We start from the raw sequence: 26,313 nt of genomic DNA, 5'->3' as shown, positions 1-26,313 counted from the left end.
AGGTTTCCCAGGCAAACAGCAGACACGATGACTTGCCTAGCCTAGCTCTTACCAACAAGAATAAAGTAACTAAAGAATTTAACTAGTTGGCATAAAGTCTTCCTCTAAAATTTACAGTCATCCCAATGGTAGAAAAATTCACTAAATTTATGGAATACGATAGTTCATGAACGTGTTCACAAATACTCGCCATTTGACTCCATTCTGAGATACATGTATCCAGTTGATGACTTCGAGACTTACAGGAATTTTAAGACATTTTAGTAATATCCTTCCAATCTTAACTCTCACAATCGTTTTTCTTGAAGGTTTGCCGACCAAATTTCTCTGGATTTATCTCTTCCATTCCTGGTTGGGGCTAAGGTTAGAAAGCAATTCCGGAAGACAAAAGGGCAAAGTGGTCTCTTTGTGACCAACATTGGTATTTCATGGAATTTTTCTAAAGATACTGTCAAAAGTACAGTGGTAATTCTTCACAACAAAATCTATTAATATCTTGCCGATAATCAAATGTACGAAATTCAAAATCAAAATGTTAAATGAATCACACGTAAATGTCAGAAAAAAATTATCTGGATGACGTTAGTTGTAGATTTCTGTCTTCTGGGTTGTTGCGCTGTGTAGTCAGGTAGATGTTTACCAACGTTTCGCCCTGATGACGGAGGCAGTATGACATCATTGTAAACATCGACCAGACTGCACAGCGCAACAACCCAGAAGACAGAAATCTTCATACTCGCCGCTGTGAAAACCTCAAATCTTACATAGAAGTTAGTTGTATCTAAGTAATGTTTGTTATTGCGTAGTTTTTCTGTTGTAACGCTGTTTTTTTATGGATACTAAACATTTATGTATCAAAACGACTGGATCCATGGCGAACCCAATTACTTCTTATTAATATCAAAGACTTACCAAGTGTGTTGTGTGCAAGCAGCATCCAAGCCTGATAACTAAAACTGTCATGTCGCTTTAATTATGAAACAAAGACCACCACCCTGTGGCAGAAGAACGACATCAACGAGTACCAGTCAGTGACATGCCTCTTCATTCCCTCTCTGTCGCCAGGCGCAGCGCAGCGAAATTCCAACCGCCCACTGAGGCTCCACGGGCGACATTCCAAATAAGCGCAAGCCACGTAGGATTCTCTTCAGTTTGTCTGGAATGCTTTTGTACACCTTCGACAAGGGATGCCCGAAAATCCGGCTAGTCCACTTTCAATCACGTTCCTACCCAAATCCTTGTTCTGATTATCTATTTCCTGCGGCTGGTTAGTAAAATGGAGCTGGACGGCTCGATTAGATTCACGATGGGTCTGTTTCTTCGACACTTTCTTCAAAACAGTTTTGGATATCACCCCCCCGCTTACCCTTCGAATCCTTACAGAGATCCTTTCTCCGCCATTAACGTGGTTTCGATATCAGGATGACACAAAGACGACCTATTCATTTTACTCGAGGACTGGTTGCTTCTTTTTCGGAGTGAGCATGTCGTAGAGGCTAGTAAGAACAACTTTGTGGTTGAAAAAATTGTTTTGTAGTTACCGGTTATCTGCACTGACTGTACATACATACATTGGATGTTTACAAAGAGATTCAAAAATAGTACTGTCAATAGATGACTGTCTTCTGAGATGTTGTGCCGTGTAGTATGATAGACGTTTAAGGACGTTTCAAAGGTCCCTGCTGATGATAAGCCAGACTACACGGCCGAACATCCCACGACACAACAGTCACTTTCATGTTAGTTACCATGGGAACCTGAAATCTCACAGCATTGCTAATAATCGTACTTAATGCAGACACCATATTTGAAGCTTCTGATACAGGCATTAAACCGGGAGGCCATCTTAAGAATACACCCCGTGATGCTACACTACAGACTGATGAGTCGGGGTGGTATTACGAACTCCTTCAGCACCGGCAGCCGAAGTGCAGTTGGCCAGCCCTAGTTGCAGCCGGTATCTCGTTGCCTCCATTCATCAAGAACCAAACGGGTTCCCCAAGGACGAAAAGGTAACAGCGACCGGCTGGTTCTTCGGGACTCCTGTCGCAATGTAAATCGGCAAAACGCTTCTCATTAACCGAGCGTTTTCTCCTATGTTACTGTCAGTTCCTAGTGATTTATTTGCAAGGTAGTTGTTTATTCAGTTGAAAGAAAATATTCCCATCCCGTTCATTTTCGGAGATAAAGGTAACCGACGTTAAGGCCTGCTTTATCTAATGGGCAAAGAGTGAAGCTGCCCAGGTCCCCCTGGGTCCAGGCACGTCCCAGAGTCTTTCCAGAGATCTACAAATACAGTAGCAGACTTTAGTCTAGTTATAGTAAGTTTCTTACAATTACAGAAGATGTCACTAGTCCGCGGACGGCCAAAGAATTCTCAATTGTCCTCTTCGATGTGAAAGGCACAATAGGTTTTGAAAAATAATTTTAACCCGTGGAGAGGCATATTTTACTGGATGTACCCGATTAGACAATAAAAGAAACAAGATGGCTGTCTTTTGGGTTGCAGTGCCGTGTATGTGGTGGAAGTTTACCGACGTTTCAGAGGTGCCTGCTGCAATCATCATCACTTTTCGCTCAGGTGATGGAGGCAGCAAAGATCTCTGAAACGTTGATAAACGTCTATCAGACTACACTGAGCTACAACCTCAGGACAGCCATCTTCATACTGACCGCCGTGAAAACCTCAGATCTTACTTAAGGCCGGTAAACATTGTGTGATAATAGCGGAAAATAAATGAAATAAAGAAATCGCAGGTTAATTAGCAGAAAAGCGAAATTGGTGTTAAGTTGTAATGTATCTCAGCTGCTTCACGGCATTTTCAAACACTACGTGAATTACGTTTTCGTCATAGCTTTACCAAATCAGATAACCTGATTTTCAGACGAGAAAGAATGTTGTTGGTCTCTGGGATTACGAGTTCAGATCCTATCAAGGTTAGGGTGTTTTTGTTGGCATTCTTGTTCGTGCTTCATGGTTGTTGGTGCCCTCTGTCAGTGTGAGTGCTCTCAACAGTCGAGCGTACACGACTACGAAAGAGACGAAGAACACAGTAAGTCATCCGCTTATATTAAGACGCTGCATCAAGTTCTGCAAGCTGTGCATCGTCCGATTGTTTATAAATGAAAAATTAGACGGAAAACGGCTTCTGTCAAGATGTTTCGGCACCCGTCTGAAAGAACTGAAAAAATGTAATACAGGAGATCAAATACCCGGTCAAAATTCGAATCGGTTACCTCCAGAATGAGAATCAGAAACTTTATCGCAGTATAAAATTTGATAAAAATAAGAACGAGGCGGCTGAGTCTTGATTTATATAAAGACGCCCTTTAAGATGCTTGGAGTTTGTGGCGCCGAATGATACTGACTGGAAGGGATGTGGAAGGAAGCGGTCGCGGTTTATTGAATACGCTTTCACGCGACTTAACTGTTTTCTGACAATGTTGTTAGAAGTTTTCTCTGAATTACATCGTCCAGAACGGTGCTTTCTTCTTAACACTTTGTTTATCTTGGCAAGAGGATGAAGCATGAAACTAATCGGTCAGTTCAGAAGTTTAAATTTTTTTCTGAATGTTATCAGACTTGCCGGGATTTCTCAATCCTAGAGATCACTGAAGTAGTTTTGTGGATATGTTTGAAGAACACCTTGTAGCTGAGAGATCCAGCAGCAGGTAAGAGAGATGGTGATGAAGCCTGCCGATCGCAGCAGACCACTTACCACGTCCCAGATGCTGCCGAATCTCTCTTGAAGTGGCCTTGTGCTCTCGATGATGACACTAATTTAGCGAGCTTCTGCGAAAATCAGACCAAGTAGCACTCTGTCAACCACGTGGCATGTCGATGGTTTATTCCTTGCTGCTACGTGCATTCTATAGACCAGTGGTATTCAACCTTTTTTGTTCGCGTACCCCCAGATATAATTTCTCTTCAACTTTGTACTCCCAAAGTTGTTGGTGTATAATTCAAGTTATACATAGTATATAATCTACATCTAAAATAATTTAAATAAATTACATTACTGATTATTCAGTGTTTATCATAATTTTTTTTAATTTCACGTACCCCCTAAGATGTATTTGCGTACCCCCGGGGGTACGCGTACCCCAGGTTGAAACCACTGCTATAGACTATTATCGATTAATGCACAAGTATTAGACACCAATATGAGCCGGCATAGGCTTCAGTATGACTGGCCACGTGCTGAATTACCGGGGTTCGATTCCCGGCAGAGGCAAGGACTTGTTTTTTCTTCCCCACAAAGCATAGACCGATTATGAGCTAATCTTCTTCATCTTTGTCTCTTATCCAATTGGCATCGAGGTAGGTCTTTCACCGGACGAGACAGGTTATGGAGGTACGACCTATCGAATCGAATGGAAGCCACGTGCGTTACTTATTGCCCGTTATCAGAATACCGCTGTATAGGCACATCGTTAACCTTCAGACAATGTCTTGTGCTGACCGCAACTGCGATTGTGACAAGAAAAATTACGCATAGTGACAGCCAGGAGAGCGCAGTCAGTAAAGTCTGGCTATGAACCCGGGGGGCAGAAGTACTATTCCCATAGCCAGAAATGTTTTCCTTGTTACTACGCTCCGACCGGCTCTGAGGCGACCAGCTACCTATCTAGTGGCTGGAATAGACTTGACATTTGAAATGTGCTTTTCATATGGTCAATTACGATAAAGATATTTAAATTGGTTTACTTGTGTGATAGTTTTCTCTCTATACCTTGGCAAGAAAACAATGTGAATTACTCGTCTGAGCGTAGATCTCCGTCATAAGTGGTCTCTTCTCTTCAGAGTTTCATCCTCACATTTTGTACGCATTTCTCGTTTCCCAATGGGTGCTATGTGCCCTATTAATCGCACTCTTCTTAATTCGATCAATCAGGTGTCAAGCAGAACGAATTAACCATCCAACTACTTGACAAAGCAACGATCTAAGTGACACTGACTAACTAGCTAGTTTTCTGGTATAACAAACTGAACGTTTCAGTACCCATGATGCAAAGTCCTTCACGCAAGATCCGAAAGATTCGAACACTTTAATTTGAAAGTATTTACAATTTGTTGTCATCACTTGCAACAAGCTGTCGCCACGTACACAAAATGTGATACTTCTGTACTACACAGCATCAGGATTCATCTCCACGTGTAACCAACGGCTGTGATCTCACTGCTGCAGAATGTAGGTACCAGCTCTTATTCAACGGCGGATCATAATCTCCTGAGCTGACTCCTTCATTCTGTATCTAATCTACTGGGTAAAGTAACCCGACATAGGCCTGACGTCGCGTGTTCGAATCCTGATACAGGCAAAGATTTTCCTCCACGTCCAGGCTAGCATCCACCCAGTCTCCCCTGGGGTTAAAGCGGTCGAGGCGTGAAGCTGAACACTTACTGCCATCAAGTACCAGTGTTAGGAATGCTAAGAATGCTCGGAGCTCTATCTGCACCTCCAAATACGTCTCCATGGCGCTATAAGCATTAAGGTAACCACACCAAATCGTTGCTAAAATTTGCTCTGGTCTCGTCTCTTGTTTCGTCGAGGAACAAACAAAACGTTAAATTTGGTCGATATCCGGCCGCAATTCGAACAGTGAAAACACTTTTTTTTTAAATATACGGACTCAGAATACAGATTTTGGCCAACAAAAACCTGTAAAATTATTTTGACAAATTGTGATTTATGAAGAAATGTTTTTCAAAATATTTGGTCTAACTTTTATACTCTTTAGAGGACATGAATCGTAATGAGAAACGAAAAAATACGATTATATTCTACAATGCATACTTCATCTTTCGCATTTGTAAGATTATATAATTTTGAACAAAAATATTGAAGATTTATTGTAAAATTCTGTGTCGGATTAATTACCCAATGCGCAGTACTTTGAGAGCTACCGCTATATTAGTCTGCTTGGTGCTGGTTTGTCGGTCCTGTAGCACACCTCATGGACTGTGATGACGATGACGATGATGATTGACAGATGTAAGATCACATGGTCTAGTGCTTCCTCATCCACAGTGGACTTTCATCGACTGAACACTGCCTTCAGTGATGAGAAACCTGAGCTATATTCGACAACAGACTTTTGTAACGTTGGTCGCCATTCAATGCACAGCGAGCGAATTGTATCTTCTACTTAAATCGAAAGCGCTTGCAAATAATTTTATCTCGCGGTGAACGTTGTCCTCGTTGGCAGTAATCCGAAACGGAACGCAGTGATCTGCAACTTGCGCCAGGAAGGGGCCTGTCATGCGAGACGCTGAAGAGGTCTCGGTGGCCTGTGACAAATTACGAAAATCGTAACATCCTCTGGCAAATTTTCAGCCCGATATCCGTTAGAACAGACAATTTTGTAACGGAATTTAATTTCAACTGTCGTGAACCATAAATCGTTATTGCACGTATATACAGCACATATTTGCACATGTGACTGTAACTTTGAGCAGACACTTGAAATCCGCGGTTGAAGCCGGCATAAACTCACAGCCTAACCTTAAATGACAGGAGAAGAAGAAGAAGAAGAAGAAGAAGAAGAAGGCGTAGACCCAAAAAGACAGGTAACGTCCTAACACAGTAATAAATGATACGGGACACAATTTTAAGTGGTAGAGGAAAGAGGCTGTTTACCTGCAGTTGTTTTAAGTCTGGATGTGCTCGAGGACGAACACATGTGTTCCACACTCTCAGCACCCATAAATATACAGTTTAAATGACACACATTACACGTATTGTTAACAAGTTTAGTTGTAAACAAGCGAAACAAAAGAAAGCTGACAAGCGTACCTGGCTCTGCTTAAATCTGTCAACTGTTACTTTCTTTTCGTGACTGCACGAGGTGTCGCTTTGTTTTCTGAAGCGTGAGTTCGTATTAATTAGCCTTTGCAAGCAGCTCCTCAGAAACACTGCATTTCTTCCTCACCTACAGTGCACTAAATTTAAAAATAGAAAAGAAGTAAATAAATTAAAATCAACTAAGCCATTCGAAAGCCGAATGTTCAACACCATTGACACGAAAGCCCGCAATCAATTTATAGAAGACGCATTTGAATATTATACTCCTTGTTAATCCAATGAATCGTTTTTCCAAGAGTTAAATCTGTAATTGATGCTTATTGCTTCCCCAAATTCCATCTACACGTCCAGTCAACTGAAATTCCTATGAAGAATCACCATAACAACACTATCAGACATGTTCACTAGTGAGATTTGCTATTATGAAATTTTCAGTCAGTACAGCGACTGATTACGGACTACACGACGGAGATTCGATTCCCGACAGGGGTAAAAGATTTTCCTCTTAACCTCTACATCAAGACCAGCCCTGGGGTCCACCCAACCTATTATCCGATGGGTATCGAGGGTTCCATTCCCGCGAGTAAATCGGCCGAGGCTTCAAGCTGACCACTCACCTCCTACAGCCGGAGTCAAGAAAGAGTGGAGCTATACCTCCACTGCTGCACACATCTTCATGCCAGGGACAACGTTTCCTTTACCCTTGCTTCTTTAGCTCACTTTTCAAATAATGGCCTTACAGTTTACTGCACGTTCACAGTTATAACAAACAACTAATGACATCCCTTGAATAATCTTAATTAATGTCCTGATAGCAGATCAAAATTATAAGCAGAATAAATTACTTACACGATTTACATACATATCATTTACAATTTTAATCTTCGCTTCAAAGGTTTTGTACCTGAGTCTAATAGAGAAATAAATTCGTTCTGGTCAGTGACACTTCTAAAGGCCCGATACAGCCAGCGTAACCTTCAGGTTCCGACTTTAAAATTCGGAGCAGGTAAATAGCCAGCGTTCAGTATGATGAATGGCAAAGCAAAGCATTATCACAGCTGACGGCTGTTTGGAGTGGCCATACATTTCTATTAGTCGATAGTCCTCTAGATAAGCTTGCAAGCGCCGGTTGACCACAAACTAACGGGTGGCTGTGGAAAAGAAGACGCTATTCCAGCGGTATCTTGGACAACACTTTGAACCCGATCTGATCCCAACAGCTGTAAGCAACCCGCTGCCTACCGAAATTTCCACCGTGGCTCGCGGACTAATTTTACAAACCGAAGACCAAAATTGCTCTCATTATTTTCACTTAGGGACCCAGGGCTTATATGGCGAAATCTTAATTTTTTCAAAGTACCAGGAAAATAAATGTCTTCTATCGTCATCTCTTGAGGCTTTAAATGTGTATTTCTGGCCTTTAACCATCGGGAATATACACGAACAAGAGGATATATTGTAGGATATTCGCCAAAGAAGTTATATTTATAAATTGTAATTTTTTCCAGCCCCACTTAATGGTACCTGTACCTTGTCGTGGTGGTGGGGCTTGAGTACCTCAGTGGCGGTAGCATAGCTACTGGTAGGGCCTCCCTAGCCCGATTGATCGAGGGGGAGAGGTCAGACTAAGACAGGTACCCTGGTCCTCCAGGTTGGGGGTTGGTCGCAAGGCTAACAACCTTGCACCGTAAAAAGGAAGATGTTTCGAAACCTCAGTCAAAGCCTCGGACAGACGGACCTAACAGAGGACCGAATGGAAGAGGAGAATTGAGGAGGCCATGGACCGAATACGGACTGGAGAGCCATAGAAGAAGAAGAAGAATTTTTCCCAGACCAGGTTCCTACATGGCTAATCTGTATACATTTCTGGCAAGTGTCAGCTACTGAACTACGCACAAAATATTAAATCAGAGGATGTGAGATGAATTACGTAAGATCAGCACGTCTCAAGCGACCATATGGCTGACATATTTCTAAACAAGAAAATAACAGGGTAAACATGTGTGGCCACACATCTTCAGAATGAAGAGCGTTCTTAGTTCTTTATCTGGTCAGGAAATTCGCTACTGAACCTGAGCATTTGTGAGCGAGATCCCAAAAGCCCGTATTTGCACACTTTCTTGAGCTAGTTCAACAAATTTCACATCTTCACAACCTATTGCTTTTACACCTATTTAGGTCTATCCTACCACGTGCTACTATGTCCTATCTTGAAAATTATCAACCAAAAATACTGAATACATTTCTTGTTTCCACCATCCAGGACAGGAGAGGAGTGTTTCGGTTTCCCGGTCAATGCTGGAAAACAAGAAGATGGGAGGAAAGTACTGAAAACTTATCTTGTGAAATTAGGAAGACGTGAACATAATTCAACTGAATGAGATAGAATATTCTCAGGACAAAACACAGGTCGATGTTGTTCTGACGAATTGTAACGCCGTGTGTAATTACATGTGAATACCGACGTTTTGGAGGAAGATACTGCCTCAATCTTCAGCGTTACTTCGGCATCACACCAGCGTCAACATGTCTACAGAGAGAACCTAAAATCTTTAAGTTGTTGTTACTCAAACAAATTAATTTTAAATGTCTGACATTTTTATAAGAACGAGACAAGAAACGAAGGAAGATTTAAAATAAAAGACCTACGCACTTCCGGAGTAGCTGCGTGATGCAAGCACACGCTTACTCACGCACCTGGGAAGAGTCGGCATGTGGGGGCATTGCCCTGCTCTGTACCACGAACACCTTGTCCGCCGTCTTTTCTTCCTGGTTCCCCTCACACCATCTCCGTATGAGTTGACAGACATTCATGAAGTCATTATAAAGGTAGTAATATTTTATGCGTCCTTTGCACTCAAGTCTGTCCGTCCGCATCTGTAATCCCCGAAAGTATGAGCAACCTGTCAGAGCCCTCGAAATAAAATGCGCCTCGAGCCACGATCACAGCTTATGTCTTATTCTGCCATTGAGCCGTCTCACCTCGTTGCTATGCAACGTGCAACACGCTGAATATTGCTCTGTACATGCAAAACGTCTGGGCGATCCAGCTCCAATTTCTGTTGACTATATCTAATTCGACACTAAGCAATTTCCTCTATGAAGCACAGTCCTTCTTGTAAACCAAACAGTTGTCAAAACTGTCAGCCTCACAACAAAGACAGTCACGAAATTCCCCGTGCTTTACGGAACCTAAAGATTCATTACCGCTCGCGACTGAACCCTATCAGGACCTGAAATTTGTGTACAGAACAAGAATATTCTTCGATAGCTTTACGACCCCGAACAACCACTACAGATGGGTCAGCTTTTAAGCAAAGAAATCGAAAGAACAGTTTATTCTCGCAGTTTTATCAATCAGCCACTGCGGTAGGCTCTGAATCAGTCAATGATAAGTTCTGAGAACAATGGTTGAAATTCCCGGAAACGGGAGAATTTTGAGATGACACGGCTCAGATAAGAAAAATACAAAGGCAAAATGCTGGAGTTGACGCACTAAAACACATACGTTTAAACTTCTCAAAATGAGACATGCGTGTTCGAGAAATCTTCTGCAAACTCAACATACAAACATTTGCTTTTTAGGAGGAGGCCCTATCAGCAGTATTTGTAACACCGCTCTATCGAGCCTACGTACACATTCTTTTTTCATCGACCACTCAGTCTGCAACTACATCGACATCAATCGAATGCAGTACTGGCAAATGTTTTTTTGCATAAACGAAGCCACAACTAACTTTAATTTACAAATGTGCCAATGACCAATATTTTTGTTCGTGACTGAATCAACGCATATTTCTTCATTCATGAATGAGACTACGCGAAACGTTTCGTTCATGAAACCAAACCACGGCTAATAATCCCTTCGCGACTGCGAGTACGTGACAAATTCTTTTCTTCACATCAGTGCGGGTTCTCATCAGATGTTTAATTTATGAAAGCGATCACGTCAGGTTTTATTCATAAAGACAGACACGGGAAATGTTTGGTTACGAGAACTTCTACAGTACGGCAACGGTAAATTCTAGCTTGAGACCTACTTTATCAACTATACACCTTCCATAAGCAAGTGGTTATTCCTCCTACCGATAACAATTACCTAAGGCTGGAATCGACTTGCGTCGTTAAGAAAAATAGCCATTTCATCACAAAACTACCTGTTTTCAGTAACATTGGGCGCCCTTGAATAGAATATCCAGTAGCTCCTGCGTTTTGTTATGACATTTCACATTCTGAGGGGCAGTCACTTTCAGTCTCACGTTGAAATGCAGGCGTTAAAACCGTGAGACTTTCTGCTCGGGTTCCCAACCGCATCTACTTACCGCCGAAGATTTCTGTTGCCATGGCGAACATGAAGATCAGCATCAGTTTTAGGTTTTCCAGTTCAAGTATTACTAATGTACAAATCATTTTGTGCTTCGATACTTTTCTGAAACATCAAGGTAAAAAATGTAGTCGTTACATGCCTCCTCTTTGCTTGTTCATATCGTATAAAAGTAACATGTTCTTATTCTAATTAATATTAATTAAAGATATATGACATCAGATCAGATCTTCCATCCTTTTCTCGGACTGGGACCTGTTCATATACGTTCTTGGCAGATGATCCAGAAGTGGTTTGCCATTGCCTTCTTCTGTGTGTGAATGGAGTAACTGTTGGGATGCCACGGAGAAACCGGGGAAGCCCCCGGAGGAAAACTCCGTGATGCCTAGACCACGGCCTTGCCCAACACAAGTTATAAATTCGGGCACCGCCGGGAATCGAACCCGAGACCTCAGGATTACAAGGTGACGACTCGTGTATATCAACTCTGTAGTGTTGTATCCCGGTTTGTTATGTCGAGTCCTGGTTTTCCTCTTACGTCACTTTTTCAGACACACTTCAATGTCCATTCTATGAACAACATATTTCGGTCCAACGTGACCATATTGGACGGAATGTGGCCACACTGGATTGCCGGTCAATATCTACCAGATTATATGCCTTTTCATCCCAGAAAACAGCCATCTTCACCTTGAAATTATATTCATTTCCTTTTCGACTCTTTGTTCCAACGAATGGAGTCACTCCTTTTTCATTCAGTATGCAAATGCAGGACAGAATGGAATGTAGAATACGCCATCAGCCAGGCGACGAAGTAGTGAATTTCACCGTATTAAACTGGCATACAGTGCATTTTCAGCATCTCTAAAACACAGGAATATTGCAATTTTTTATGCAGCGATCCTTGACTCGTACCGGGAAAAAATTGTAGCGCTTAGCGGTGAGTCATGCATTTCCTGCCGGTAGCTTGAAGTGACAGCTGCGTTCCCGTTTTATCAGTGAACTCAACATAAACTGTACGGCAATATAAATATGACGGCAGGGATTTCCCTCTGCTGTGATTTCGAGAGTCGCTCTTTCTCAACTCAATAGAGAAGGTCTCACCACAGATAAGCCATCACGGTGAGATAACATGGATACCACGCAGCTTTCACAGAAATAATCGCTTGTAGGAATCGACTTACTTCAACATCACAGACTGCCAGAATTTCTTTTTCAACCTAACTGCTGTTGGACAGAGTCTCTCTTCTTTATGATGACCCATTGTGATAAAATGAAGAACACAGTATAAATATAAATATAAATTTTACCTCATGCTTAGTTAAGTACCATGCCATAAGGGCGTACTGGTAGAAGTGTGTCTTCCAAATAAGATGCTGAACTCATTTACAATTTAAGACTCAATTAAATCCCGACCAAAACACGGAATTAAGAAAGTATTTGGATGAATTTACTGAATAAAACAGTTACATTGAAAAAAAATATTTCCGCTAATTTCGGAATTCGTCTAGATCTCCTTCAACAAAGTTCGCTGTGGCAGAGGTCCCAGAAAAAGAAGAACACTTTTCCCAGAACAAGGTTTTCTAATAACTAACAATTACCGAGAAAACTCGGTTGCCTTGGATACCTGCTAACGAATGAATTTGAGGTATGAATATGTTACGGCACGTGTCTTGTTTGTAGGCCTATAGAAGTCCCAATATTTTTGTCGCTGTTACGCATGTAAATTTGCTCTCAGGGAGAACAACAGTTTCATAATCTCTGTTCAATTTTTTTTTACCGTGTTCGGATATTATTTAATGTCATGTTGTCTACATTTATATTATCGTATCGTTCTATGTGACTCCAAATAATTATGTGTTTCTTTATACAACATCACGACATTCCCACAGTTAAGAATTACAACAAGTAATAACAGAATAACGCCCATAAATTTCATTACTACCTGTGTCTTTATGTAATGGTCGCCCCAAAGGCCTTTCTGTACGGTTTACAAGCGTGGTTCTATCATTCCGAGCACGTCCAAACGCATCTTGTGTCTTCATTATGATTCCGAAGGACACATCTTCTTTCGAATTTAGGAACCGAGCTCAACATGTCTGTCTTCGTCTGAATATCCCCCGCATCAATACACTATACACTAAAGAACAGATTTTCGTGAAATTCGGGATGCCTACTCTATTAAATATGTCCAATCAGTGCAAATAATTAACAGTTATTTCTTAATTTTAAACTCAAATCTCCATCTGGTGCAGACGTTAAGAACGCGTCGAAGTATACATATGGCGTGGTGTTTAGTAAAACACCAGGGAAAGCTTTGTCATTGCCCCTTAATTTTTCTGGCCCAAATCTCATGTTTACGGCCACTTGGAAATAGACAGTCCCATCCTGTCGACAAATAAAACTAATTTTCCCGCCACTTGTAGGTCTGCTAATGCCATATTTTTTCCCCCAGTGAGGTGATTTTAATCGAACTACTTGTACTGAAATTTCTCAGTAACGTTTATAGCTAATTTATGTTAAGTAATTACCAAGTGATTAAGATTACAGAAATCTATCAAAGTTCCATTGTGAATTTTTATATCAAGGCTCCCGAAATGTTTCCAAATGTCTCTTGCTGTCAATACAGTAAACTGACAGCAGTGATAATTCCAATTAGCTTCTTAACTGAGCTCCAATTCTTTCCAACAGCGAGAAGCCTATAACAGTTACTAAGCACTAATATGTGTACAATAGTAATAACCCTGAAAATCTTGTCGGTGTTCACCGATTCTGGGACGTAGGGAGCAGTATTCAAGGTGAACACGGTGGTAGAATACTTTATGACTTCTACTGAAAACGTCGAGTCTACTGACAATAAAGAATTTCAAGATGGTTATAATTTTCTTTAGCTAAAAAATATATTCACGATATGTTAGGTTTCCATTCGTGACACAAAAATAAAAGAAAAACGAAAAGCCATAATGCACTGCAAAATTGTGGGGGGCTAAATGCTATCAGTTATAAATATTTTGAAGTTATATAGTTAATGATTTGATTATTATTCGAATTATATATCATACAAACATTGTGTCATCAACGGTAGACCTGCTAATGCATTCATTTTTACCAACATTGCGTTACGGCACATTAGCAACAGACTATACCAAACATTTTCACATCTCGAGACGGGGAGCAAGTCACACACGTAGGTCTATAGAATAAGTAAAATATGATAATACATTTTCCTAAGTACCATGCAATGAAGGAGGACTGAAAGTACGGATTTAATGTTCAATAGGGTCTAGAACCTATTGAACATTAAATCTAGAATCTAGACACTGGTCTGCAGGTCTGGAATAAAAAGGGTAATAACATCCCCTGCATTACCAGCTAGTATTGAGTCACTAAGCTGGTGGAACTATCCCTGCTCATACAAATGAATAAATAAATAAACAAATAAATAAGACCTGAGTTTCTTAGCTGATGAAAGAATCACAATAACAAAATATCCTTCCTCGTAATGTGGGTCAGCGACACAACGACAATAAAATTACTGCCGAAACTCGGGATTGAACCAAGGACCTTTAGATCTTCAGTCTAACGCTCTCCCAGCTGAGCTATTTCGGCCGATGGAGTATCCTCCATATCGTAGTATTTTTATAGGAAGAGACGACAGAACAATTTCAATAAAATTACTGCAGAAACTCGGGATTGAACCAAGGACCTTTAGATTTTCAGTCTAACGCTCTCCCAGCTGAGCTATTTCGGCCGATGGAGTATCCTCCATATCGTAGTATTTTTATAGGAAGAGACGACAGAACAATTTCAATCAAATGACTGCCGAAACTCGGAATTGAACCAAGAACCATTAGTTCTTCAGTCTGACAGCTTCCTGAGAGAGAAAGACATGTGGTACCAACGTGCTCGTTTGTCTTACCGCTAATAACCTACTTTCATTTAACTTGGCGTGCATGCACATATTAGTAGAACAGCTGTGGCATTTCGGAATACTAGTAACCTATCTCTTCCACATTGTTCAGCGCAAAATAATAGCAGTCCACAATCAGAACAAATTAAAAATAGTAACACTTTTGTGTGGTATTAAAAGACACATCACCGACTTTAAACGTAGCAATTTTAATTTTTTATCTTGCCACACATTTCCCAACGTTAAGGGAAAGAAAAGTGAGTGAGATTTCAGAGTCTGAAGGAGACGAGAATGAAGATGGATGCCTTCTGGAATGGACATCGTGTCTCTGGTAGTTACTGACTGACATTTCAGAGGAGCTTACTGCATTCACCATCATCGCCGTGATGAATTAAGCAGTTAAGTTCCTCCGAAACGTCGGTCAATACACCAGATTGCAAGTTACAATATTTGAGAATGCAACCACAATTAAACGAAAACTAGTAGAAAGTGATTAACTTTCCTACTAAAACTCTGATCAAAAGTCTGATCATGTTCAACAAGACTACGTAGCAAATAAGAACAGAAAATGTCAATATTTTTAAAATTAGCCTGTAAATTTTCCAGCGTATAACATAACAGTGGTTGGAAATCGCGGACCTTAATGAACAGCGGACCACCAGTTAAGGAACACTACTATATATTCTTCATTATTACTGTTAAAACCCTGTAAAGAAACCAATGCTGTCATAAAAATATTACTGAGAAAGTACTAAAACACGATTTCTTACTTGCAGACGCATTAAAATGAAATGACTTTTTAACCACAGCGATAAACCTGCTTCACATAGGAACTTATAAAATACTAACGCTATTAAATTCCCTTCGATCAACTCCCATTGGCCTGTTGCTGAAGTTACGATCCTGTCCAGTGCAGACAATTACACTAAGCAAAATAGTTCGCAACTCGCGGTATGTTATCAGACTTCCCTACCTTCAATGGCCTCAACTGACTAAGGATAACTTCGGAGGACATGGATTCCTATCCGAAAGTTATTCTCTCTGAGTCCCTCTATACACTCCTTCAGTTTGGCCCTAACCTTTTGAATCACCCTGTATATTGTTCTGATTTAATTACTGTTTGATGATTGTGGTCATTTGGGTTATGACTCCTAACAGTCTTGTGGTTAGTTTCCAACGTTCTGAACTCACCACCTTCATCTTCAGAGCAGATCGTTTACCAACATTTCGCCTGAAACTGAAATTTTCATTTTCATCGCCGTGAAAACTTAATTATATATTGTCCAACTGTTATTAAAGAATATAACATGAGGGTGATAAAATGGACGTTAAACCATATGGTAGAAATTTGCGTTGACGGACGCAGTAGGATCCTTGGATGGTTGAATAAATAAATATTGCGGCTACCGAAAGAATGAAGGCTGGGAATGGGTAACACCTGTGTGATTATTGTGCGCAACATTGGAAAGGACAGATGGTGTATAACCTACATTCACCTGTCTAACAAAGATACTTGTAAATAGCTTCTAAATCTATCCGTGTCGTTGTGACATTGACTAGGCAGCAGTCTGTCAACAATAGGTGGGGCGTGTGTCAATTCTGATATCCAGCGGAACTTCACACCTTAAAACACGAAACGGCCTGAATATGTTTGTTTTTAGAGATTTACTTACTTCAAACTTGAAATTTGAGGTCTTGATAGCGACGAACATGTGGATTGCGATGCTACTGTTTTATGACGTCGTGTGGTCCCGTGGGTGATTACTAACTTTTCGAAAGAGCATACGACGAGTCTGTGACCCAGTACTTTACCACGACTTCACATATTCCTGTATATTTATTATTTTAACGCCGTCTCTTTTATCTGTCTACTTGAAAAGGAAATGGTACTGTTTGATCTTAGCCTAATTTCTCCCACACTTTACCACGGACTACCTCACTGACACAGATTTTCCGCCAAACAGAAAATGATTTCCCACATTTTTCTTAGAATCTTCTAACGTTTTATGAACCTAACAATACTTTGGCTCATTCGCACGCAGCTGTCGGTCTGTTCGCATGTACCGACCTGCGAATCGCTGAATGGACTTAATTACATTTGATGCCGGGAAGTTTTTACCATAATTCGTCGACACATTCCTATTCTCGTTTAAATTGGACAACAATAACGGATGTAGGAGACTGTCTTCTGATTTAGAGGGCAGCTGTGAATATATTCAGTAAGTAGTGGCAGACAATCGACAAGGGGTGTTCTTCCTGCTTTGGGATTGGGCAGGGCGTTAACAAGTTCTCGTCGTAAAAGATTAGTAAGTTATAAAATGTTACACGGGCACCTGTTAACTTCTCAAGAAGGACTCTACTCCACGAAGTAAGGGTCTGTATTGTTTAGTTAAGAACTGTAAACATTTAGAACATTTACACTGACTTCTTGTGTACTTGGCAGTGAAAATAAGTTTCAGATGACGCAACACCTCCCTCTGCTTACACACAGACAGGACATAACTTGTTCAGTTCATCACAAAGCACACTGTTCAGAGGATCGGAATCCAGTGTCCTCACGATTGCTGAAACTTGCATTGTCTCCTTTCCTGAGAACCACAAAGTATTTCAGTCAAGTGTGATTTCAGAAATGTTGAAAGTTACGACATCAGTGTTTATAGACTGCTGACCGCAGACAGGCAGTGGCAGTCTAAAAGTCAAACCCACTGAAGTACACGCAATATTAGATACTGTGTTAATCTGCTACAATGATGGCCGAGGTTAGTTGTGAAAATTGGCATATTGCATCATGGATGGAAGTAATGGAAGAGAGTGTCGTAGAACTTGTCTCGTGATAAAACATTTCCGGGAAATGTTTTTCCACATCGGCGAAAGTTCCATTCACCCTACATCATCATCCCAAATGTAGTATAATTTGATCCGCAAATTTAGTTGGGGTTGTAGGATTTGAGGTTGTCACGTAAGTGAGTCTGAAGATGGCTGCCTTCTGTGTTGTTGCGCCGTGTAGTCTGGTATGCACGGCGCTACAACCCAGAACGCAGGCAGCCATCTTCGTACTCACTTACGTGACAACCTCAAATCCTCCTTGCTTATACAAATAGAAAAGAGGACTCGCGCAGGTTTACCGTGTTACAATGAAGCTGCTGTCTGTTGTAACCGCTGGAAGCTACATTCGGCTCTACCTCCTTCTTTTACTCATCCCTGTGACTCGGAGTACCAAGTCCAGTAGTTTTGGAATGCAATTTACGGTTCCCGCTACCCCACTGCGCTACAAGGCCGACATGTTCACCGAAATGAAACTTCGACAAACGTTAAGCATAGAGACTCTTCAATAACCATAATTTATGCTTTATTTCGTTGCTACCGGTTGATGAGTTTATTTATGGCGTTTGGCCGCGAATTAATTACTTAGCAGCGCAGTAAGAACAGACCCAGCACGCCACCGCACTTCACTGAAGAACAGCAGAGCTTTTTAAAGGTTTAAGAGTGCTCGCGTACTTTTTTGCCTAATCGCACCACATTCGATACGAAATTAAAACAAGTAGATATTTAACTTTTGAGAACATCCAGCGCCTTGATTCATGTTGAGTTAATGAGTTACTGAGTAAACAGGCTCTTAAACTTATCTCAAAACAAAGTGTGCTTTCCACAGATGTGTGTTTGATTACATATATGAGTGATCACTATACACAGGGATTACGTGCAACTTTTACGACAGTTGTGCGTGTGTATGCATCAATGTTTGTATGCTTGTGTGTATTTACGCACGTTTGTATGCAAGAACTCATATGCAAACAAATATAAATTAACTACCTAGAGAATTGGTGTAATAACGATATTAAATTCTTCAACTCTAGAGGTACCAGGTACGTAGTTTTCCTCAGTCTTCCTGACTCATGTCGGAACAGTACATTTAAATAAGTTACCGGTAGATCAAGACCTCTTCCTTCCACATCCTTATCTACTCAACGCAAATTAAAATGTGCAGACCTGAATTAATTATATCGTGGGCCACAGATTAAAAAATATTATTATCGAGCGTAATTTTCCAAACATGCAGTGATCTGCCGCACTACAATACAATATAGAAATCCCTTTTCATCCGTCACAATTACAACACGGTTAGAAATTACAACACCCATTTGTTGGAACAGCTGCTTTTCTGCTGCAGACGATTGGATTACTTAAGAGAGAAAAAGCTGTCAACTTTGACTTCTGTGAGATTGAAAGAATGGAGTAAATCTGAAACGACCTTAAAGGAAAAAAAAATAAAGCTGTCCCGCTATGCGCCACGTAGGCGCTTGGGGGGGGGGGGGGGGGGGAAGGCAGAAATGATATAGCTCCCACTCATTCTCAACCTCGGCACTGGATTGGGTGAGTGGTCAGCTTCAAGACTATGGAAAGGCTCTAATAACGGTATTCTTCTCGAAGGACGATGGAAAATCAGTAAAACCTCAGAAAATTTCTGTTGTGACAAAATCTTATAGGGCGATCAACCACGTCAGTTCGGAACCGAAGCCCAAAGTTTGAAAGACGCTCTCTGTCTTCGTCATGCGGGATGATGGTTTTATCACTTCTATTCTCGGTGAAAGGTTCAAGTCTTGTAAAATGTCTGTTGTCAATGTTTTTGAGAAAGGAGATATAATACCCTTTCCAGAACCCTATTAGGGAGGTTTCAGATGGTCTTAATTGTTTTCTTGAACATGTTAACCTTCTATGGGCAAACGAACATTTAAAGAAGAATTCCCCTTTGAGACCCGAAGATTGTAAATACTTCAGGTCTTGTGCCGGCCGGAAATTACTGTTTACAGATCTCAACTATCCCAGTTTCCGTTACCTGTTTGAGAAAAGGTTCAAAATGTCCCCCTGCTCCTTTGGCCGCAGAAATATGTTTCATGATAACATTACATTTACTTAAGCTCAAGCCCAACACGTGTTCATGTAATACACGGTTGATATTCTGATTTACATGTTTTTTTCTTCAGCGGTCATAACAATAACTTATCTTGAAACATAAAATACGTTGAGATATTTTTATTCCCTTCATAAGAATCTGGCTTGCTTCCACAGTTCGTTTAAAGAAAACTTCTGCCTACACAGCATAAGAAGCAAAAGTAGAACACCAAAAATATTTAGGAATGGTTCAGGCTTTGCAGCCTGAGAGAAAAGAAAGAGGTGGAGATCAATAAAATGAATTATATTTCTGAATTTATCAACAGTCGACTGGCCCTGCTAGAACTTCACTCAGAACCAGCCAGAAATACGAAATTACCATTAAGCGTGGTCAAAGACAACAGGTTTGAATTACACTTTCCTTGTCGTCCGGTATGGTCTAGTGGCTAGGATACCTGGCTCTCACCCAGGAGGCTCGGGTTCGATTCCCGGTACCGGAATATTTTTTTTTTTTACTTGAGACTATCTTTACGTAAATTTATAAGATATTTCTTAGAACATGACCAAAAAGTGCTGGTGTGTGAAATTTTCTAACCACAGTTTATTTTACAATTTGGTTTCTCAAAAGCCCGATCTTCAGTATTCTCGAAATAAGACACGAGATGCGATAGATGAGTCAGTCTGAAAGTCCGAAGGTTGATTTCCGGGAGGTGCTGGGATTTCCCCTTTGTCACCACGTCAAGACTTACTCTGGGGTTCACACACTCTCCTACATAATAATAATCGTAGCCCTTGCCCTGGGGGTAAAGCAACCGAGGCGTGAAGCTGATCACTCACCTCGACCATAAAGTACTTCTGTGGAGCTACACACCCTCTCATCCATAAGTCTGCTTGGCGTGCTACCTGGGTACGTCAGTAGAGAAACATTTTTACCTTACAGATTCCCTTCACGCCCTTGCAACGTTCCGGGAATCCATGATGTGATATTTCAGGCTCTCACGAGCGGCGGTTAGGTTGTAGGTCCATGTTGTCTGAAAGAAGTTTACCGACGTTTCAGAGGTGCTTTTTGCCTCCATTAATTACCCTCATAACGAAGGCAGCAGGCACATCTGAACCTCCGGACTGTCGGGATACTTACACCAGACTACACGACGTAACAACCCAGAAGACAGCCATCTTCAGTCTCTGGCTTGTTTCTTCGACGATCAACTGTCACGTTTCAGTCTACTTGTTGGACAAGTGCCACTACTCAAAAAGGAAATGTCTCCTACACGAGTTGACGAGTGTGGGACGAAAGAAGGTATGCCACTTCCACGGTAACTGTCAGCAGACTGTAACGGCGAATATGCAAACAATAATTTTTATTCTCAACCTGTGGGCGTTTGCTACGTTCGGGTGCTGGACAGTGATTTCTTCATCAAGACAATATAGCTGTAAGTTCAACTACTGATGACATTTCGCATCCAGCCAATCAGTCAGCAAGACTCACAGTTGCGTAGAAACAACACAAATACTGAAATTCACGAAAAACTTAATTTCAATCAAATCTTTTGAAACCATGGCTGAGATAAATCCAGTTACATACTATAGATGACAGGACGAAAAGAAAGAAGGAAACGCTGGTAAGAGGATTTTGAACCCGTTACAGGCATTAGGTCAAAGCAGATTGGAGAAGAACAAAGATTTGGTTCTCACGATGATAAATACATCGATATTGGTCTTCGGCGTTATGACACCGTGTGGACGAAGATGTGAAGGTAGGAGCAGTGCGTTTCTTTCCAACGTTATTATCGACCTGCAAGTATGCACGGCGTCATAACCCAAAGACCAATACATATGTTGCTAAATACTACGAAGTTCGATAGCCCACGTATTGCAACTGCAGAAGAAAAACTGAATCATTGTATCAGGTGAGACACATACGTTCTTATCATCTCTTATTAAACTTCCTGAAACACCTATCGTAGATCAGTGACACAGAAAACAGATTTATTAATTCATATTTGGAAGGTTAGCCTCAACAAACTCATTTCCTCACCATCATGATTATATTGTGGGTTTACTAACGATAAACATCCTTCTAATCGGTTGTCACTCCAGACTTCAAGTGTCATCTGTCAAGATAAAGCGCAATTTTTCATACTTGAGCATTATATTCTTTAACGGATTAAATACGTCGATTTCAACGCTCATTTTCTATGTATCTCGCGTGTGTTAAACGTTGAAATTGGGTAATTTGTTTAAATAAAACTTACGGTAATTAACACCACTGTGAAGACTTCGTAGAAAAGTTGAAAAAGCTATACACAGGATGAGACTACATTTACTGACAAGTGACTAACCTTTATGCAGAATTTTTTGTCCGCGTTCCGCTAATGCTAATTTATCTTAACACATACCAAGCTCTACAAACACGAAACCGGGTAAATAAACGATCACAGCACTCAGTCCTGGAAACTGCCATCTCCCTGTGAAGTGTGGACACAAAACATACATATCGTCGAAACGACGTTTGCAAGCAGCTTTTGGCGTGTCTCCTGATTTATTAACACATTTTAACCACGTGTAATCTTGTATGATGGAATATTCAAAATAAATTTCGCGACTCTGGGACTAAAACACGACATATGGTGGATACATATAAACATAAATTTCAGGTAACATTCAATAAAAGCAGGTGGTATAACAAGGAAATAAACTGGGTGTACAATCAATAAAATCTTCTCGGGCAATCAGTAAACTGGCGACTCCCGAGGTATCCAGTCACATCAGAACCCTGATGATGGGGACAGAGTTGGTTCCCGAAACGTCGGTTTACTACGGTAACCAGTTGACGCGGCTGTTGTCCGAGAAGATTTTATTGATTGTACTCGCCGCGAAAGTCTCAAATCCTGGATGTACAATATTGTTAATGCTCAAATACATTTCCCAAGAAAAATAAACACCTAGTCGTGACTTTATACCTATTTGAGAGTTATTTTCCTTGAGCTGAATACCAAGGAAAATGTTCGGATCTATGGGAAATTATATATAAGGGAAAAAAAGGAGAAAATCGTCTTACCGTGAGATTCACAATCATTAATAATGTTGTTAATGTAATTGAAACAAGAGTTCAAGAATAAATAATGGTAAGGTCGGAGTGGACGAATTAAATTAAGGCATTAATACTGTCAAAGTAACGTAGAACTGATGAACAGAAAGCAGGGGTCACGTGGGAGGGTACCAGTGCATTAACCGCACAACCAAATAAACAAAGTGCAAACGGAACTTAAAGATTAAGTTGGTAAGATGTGAAATAGAAAGGAAGAACTTCAAAAGTTGGGAGGTTATTTGTTCAATCTCATTTCCAAATGAAATACTTGCAGATGCTAGAAAAGATACACAGAAAACTATGAATTTGTTCAGTTTACTGAGGACATCTTTATGCCAAAGCAGCCAACATCACAATGTTTGAAATTTCGGAGGCCTGCAATTTGTTACAGTTGGTCTGACAACAAACCACAGTGTTTGGAAGCCATGAACCACAGTTCCGCTTTCTTGTAACTACAGGAGGGAGTGGAAATCTAGTCCGAGCTCACAGATACAGAAGTTTCCCAGAACCAAAAAACTGATCTGTGTAATGGTGTAGTGTTGTGCTTTCTTTGAGGTACTGACTAAATTCTTAAATGTTATTTTTATGAGCTTTGTTTTTCAAAGGGCGTAATGTCTCTCAAACACTATAACACTTTCCCGGATCAAGATTATCACACATTATTTTCAACAGTATCAACTAATTTTGACTTGCAGTCCAATTTGCAATCGTGCATTTATATCCTCATTATTTCCCTGAAATAATATAAGGCAATTACATATGGAAGTTCTGTTCAAAAGATAACAGCAACCTCTTCAAGGGAAATAATTATAAATGAAAAGAATAACAAACCTATAGAAAACGTACGTTAATTTAAATATGTTACAGAAATTTAATAAATCCGCCCAGAATTAATTTCATAATGACAGAATTCTTGTAAGATGACACACAGTTGGTCCCAAAATTTTGTATATATTGCGTTTTTCGATATCAGACGAGAAGGCAATATTATGAACCGAATACTAACAAGTATTCCACGAATTTAATTGCAATAATCATATAAATATGTTTATTTAATGTAGCTATGATAAAAAGCCAGAAGGTGTGTGCAAGGATAACTCTTCAGTTGACGCTCTCTTCCAAACTCAATTTTAGTTTTTTACACCGCTATTCAAAAACATCTGATATAAAAAATTCGCCATGGGAAGTTAAATAAAATTTTCCGGTACCGGGAATCGAACCCGAGCCTCCTGGGTGAGAGCCAGGTATCCTAGCCACTAGACCATACCGGACGACGACGTCAATATTCGGCGCTCAGACAGTTAAGGTCTTTCAGCTTGGCGCCTATTCAAATGTAATAAAAAAGCTTGAGTCATGCCACGGACTAAAATGGATGATCAGACAGGCTATCTCTCTCACACGTAATAATTCTTAACAGACTCTCCTTACGAACTGATTAATTCTGCGTTAATAAGTTACTGATTAACCCAGTGTACTTGCTTTTAATATTATAATAAATTACACAGTTCTGACAAGAATTTATAGTCGGCTACGGTATTACCCCTCAGATAATTACACAACGAAATTACACGTATTTATAATAAAGGAAATTTGGGCGGGGGGGGTGAATTCTTCTACGGAACAGGAGTGAAATAGGAGAAACTTTTTTATATTATGGTTCACACTTTTTTATAGTGGAAGGAAGATTATTGAATACCTTAATTCCAGCACAGTATGCTTTTTGATATTTGTAGGGTTTAGTGTTTGGCATATGAAGGTTACATTTGTATCTTGCCCGTACCCACAGCTTACTGCCTTAGTCCATATACGACGCATACCACCTCATTCATGTAAGATCTTAGGCATTCATGGCGGTGAAGATTATGATGTGGTTCTTCAGCATTCTGGATATAAAATGGAGACAGAACGTTTTCCCTGAACGTTGGTATCTGCCCACGAATCACAAGACATCAAAACACACGACATAGCCACCTCCCGTCTGTCCATGCGTTTCACCGAATTGTGTTGTGATTTTTCAAGTGCACAGATTATCACTGTCCTTTATCCAAAAACATTTCACGCCTTATAGTAATATAAAAAAAAATCTCCCCGGCGGGGAATCGAACCCCGGTCTCCCGCGTGACAGGCGGGGATACTTACCACTATACTACCGAGGATGAAAGCTTTCCCATTATATTTTCAGAAGATTACGTCTGAAGATGGGTCTTTCTTGCGTCTTATTAGCATGTAGTCACGTAGAAGTTTACCCTCGTTTCAGAGGTCATGAAATCGATTGTGATATTCGAGGCAGCAAGGACCTCTGAAACGGTGGTAAGTTTCTACCAGATTACACAACACTACAACCTAGGAGACAGCCATTTTCGTTCTCATCGCCGTGAGAAACTCAAAACCATATTTGTAATGCCCCATTATACAGAGACAGGATTTCATAGATTATGCTAAGCTGATGACGTAATCGTCACAGTTAAATCATCAATAATAATATAATAACTTCGAAAATTCCGTTCAAGTCTCGGCCCTTTGGTAGGCTTTCCTCAATGAGATTTTATGTGATTTTATTCAGACCCTCCAGCAAATGCTCGGAAACTGACTGCAATCGGAAAATGATTTAGTAATCACTTTGTTACTCGACGTTTCGTAATACAGGCCATGGTCAATACCGATTACAGGACGTTTGACTTACGCTATCCATACGAAGAACCAAAAGTATAATCTGAGTTATTGACAGCGTCTACAAATATTCTTAAATAATATTAGCATACCAGTGTTTTAAAATGTTAGCTTTATGCTTTAGAAGCCTTTTCACAGAGAAAGACCCAGCTAGATAGGAGCGGGTCTTGACTCGGTGACAAACATTAAAATTTTGCTCTTGCTAAAAGTCGAAAACCTTGAATCGAGATTATGATTACGTTTAGAGGTGTTTCCTGCCTCCAACGTCAAGTTTAAAGAAACAGTAATTTTCTTTAAACACATGTTTCAAAAAAGGCAACACTTTGAACTAAGCTGGGCGTGTTTGAACATTTGCATTCTTCACTGATCATAAAAGTATCTTTCACTTCGTTTTACGTTAACCACAAAGTGGACAAAAAATAATCGACGTTCTCTTTAAGTCACGAAACTTGTGTATATGTTACATCTAATTATATGTAAAATTCACTGCTTTGTAAAGCAATCTTTAAACATTTTGCAACCTGTGCATCAACACAACTTTAACTTCTAGGCATGTCATTAAAGCTACCTATAATAACAATTTAGTTGCATTTACTGGTGTTTGTTAGAGAGTACGAAA

At 40.4% G+C, this 26,313-nt stretch overlaps 1 long non-coding RNA gene and 5 other non-coding genes across 6 annotated transcripts in view; 1 reads left to right on the top strand and 5 right to left on the bottom strand.

Moving 5' to 3' along the window:
- LOC110836971 (uncharacterized) overlaps positions 1–26,313 on the bottom strand; it is a 249,532-nt gene that overhangs the window by 43,601 nt on the left and 179,618 nt on the right. The window lies entirely within an intron of this gene.
- On the bottom strand, positions 14,667–14,739 carry TRNAF-GAA (transfer RNA phenylalanine (anticodon GAA)). The gene has a single exon. It is a non-coding gene; the product is annotated as a tRNA-Phe (tRNA).
- TRNAF-GAA (transfer RNA phenylalanine (anticodon GAA)) lies at positions 14,809–14,881 on the bottom strand. Its single transcript has one exon. It is a non-coding gene; the product is annotated as a tRNA-Phe (tRNA).
- On the top strand, positions 20,362–20,433 carry TRNAE-CUC (transfer RNA glutamic acid (anticodon CUC)). The gene has a single exon. It is a non-coding gene; the product is annotated as a tRNA-Glu (tRNA).
- TRNAE-CUC (transfer RNA glutamic acid (anticodon CUC)) lies at positions 24,224–24,295 on the bottom strand. The gene has a single exon. It is a non-coding gene; the product is annotated as a tRNA-Glu (tRNA).
- On the bottom strand, positions 25,109–25,180 carry TRNAD-GUC (transfer RNA aspartic acid (anticodon GUC)). Its single transcript has one exon. It is a non-coding gene; the product is annotated as a tRNA-Asp (tRNA).

This window comes from Zootermopsis nevadensis, unplaced genomic scaffold (assembly GCF_977971745.1).
Source record: "Zootermopsis nevadensis isolate Lab colony 2312 unplaced genomic scaffold, Znev_1.0 Znev_ptg000002l, whole genome shotgun sequence".
NCBI lineage: Eukaryota > Metazoa > Arthropoda > Insecta > Blattodea > Termopsidae > Zootermopsis > Zootermopsis nevadensis.
This window is presented reverse-complemented; position numbering and strand designations above follow the sequence as displayed.